Source organism: Ipomoea triloba, chromosome 16 (genome assembly GCF_003576645.1).
Source record: "Ipomoea triloba cultivar NCNSP0323 chromosome 16, ASM357664v1".
Classification (NCBI taxonomy): Eukaryota; Viridiplantae; Streptophyta; class Magnoliopsida; order Solanales; family Convolvulaceae; genus Ipomoea; species Ipomoea triloba.
The window spans coordinates 3,811,273-3,812,944 of NC_044931.1; the positions used below are offsets into that span (position 1 = coordinate 3,811,273).

Sequence of the window (1,672 nt, forward strand, 5' to 3'; positions counted from 1 at the left end):
GCTGTGCCTCTAATAGATTTTTCTGCGTTCATCTTTAATTTCATGTGCTCTTTCAAAAACAATTGCTTTGGGGTTTTGCCGTCCTTATTTCTCATGTGGCGAAATGATGACGGCACAATCTTCTCCACCCCCTGGACACCTCATCAAAATTACATATATTAAAGGATATGTGATATATATATATATATATATATATATATTAGAATTCAAGTGTGAATGCCTCTTAACGTGTGAACAGAACGGCCTCACTTATACAAATATAAACCACTCAGTGTTAAAAAATGCACCACACAAATATGCACCCTTAGGTACACATCACCAAAAAACACACTACTAACTATAAAATATACACCACAGTTTGGAAATGTACAATTAGAGGCAGTGGAGTTATGGTGCATTATTTTGGTTGTGTGGTGTGTTTTTTGGTGTTTTGTGTATTTTCATGTGGTGCGTTTTCTAACATTGAGTTGTGCATTTTATAATATTGAATGGTGTGAACCGCACTGTTAGACACTTGAGTTGTTCTCACCATAAACCATGAAATCTCTCTTTCATAGTGAAGGGCTGCTGTGGATAACCCAAGAGCTGATGATTCTTGCATAATGTTCTCCTCCTGTTGATAATCTTTTTTGTTGTTTTCTGGGACTACCTCCTTTTGGGTTGCTGTGGATATCCGAAGAGCTGATGATTCTTGAATAATGTTCTCATTCTCCTCCTGATCATCCGTTTTCTTGTTTTCTGAGACTTCCACCTTTTCCTCCTGCATGTATAGTATAATTAAGGAAGGAACCGGTATCAGCTAGCTGTAATTTATTAGAAGCTAGGAATTTAAATAGACTGGAGCAATGGATAACATAAAATTAATTAAAGGTAGCCATCAAGTATTATAATTCGAGTCACTCTCATGAGATCGTCTTAGGAATCATTAGTCATGAAACATGTATGGTCAATATCAAAATTAATACTTATATTAAAAAAATGTAAAAATGCATGTATTACTAATCAGCAATAAATTATTTTTTAATTATAAGCTAAAATGTATGTAATAGTACTAATGAAGAACACATGTAATACTTTATTACGGAGTACATTTTTTCTTCAATACACTGCTGGAAAATGCTGATTTTCCGACCTCCTTTTCGACCACTCAAAAATTTGGTCGCTAAAAGCGATTTTTTTTTATTTTCCCGTCGAAAAATTGTGTTGGTCGGAAAGTGGTCGAAAATTCCGACCAAAATAGTGGTCGGAAAATTTTCAGCCGTTTAAATTTTAAAATTAGTCTTTTTACCCGACCACCTTTGGCGGTCGGAATTTACTTATATATATATAATGCTATAGATACTTAGGAAAAAAGATAAAAAGATAGGTTCCCTAGTCCTAGTCAGACTCCATTGCCGCTGCACGCTGCTCAGACTCCGTCGCCGCTGCACGCTGCTCAGACTCCGTCGGCTTTCTTGTTGCAATATCCTCGCTGTTTGCTTGTTTTTCGTCGTCGTCGTCGTCATAGCTGTTTCTCATCGCCCGTGCCTTATCTGCTATAGGTTAGTTCTATTCCTAATTCCATTTTTCTCTAAATCTGAAACCCTAATCCTAAATCCCTATTTGCATTTATCAAGAGAATATCAGCATAAAAGGGGATTGAGGCTGCAGAAAATGGATTATCAACGGCGCA

The 1,672-nt window shown here is 36.4% G+C and overlaps 1 long non-coding RNA gene across 1 annotated transcript; it reads right to left on the minus strand.

Moving 5' to 3' along the window:
- Positions 1 to 23: 23 nt before the first annotated feature.
- Positions 24 to 606, minus strand: LOC116007877. Its single transcript, XR_004095365.1, has 2 exons — positions 530 to 606; positions 24 to 131 (listed from the first exon to the last, which is right to left on the minus strand). It is a non-coding gene; the product is annotated as an uncharacterized LOC116007877 (long non-coding RNA).
- Positions 607 to 1,672: the final 1,066 nt, after the last annotated feature.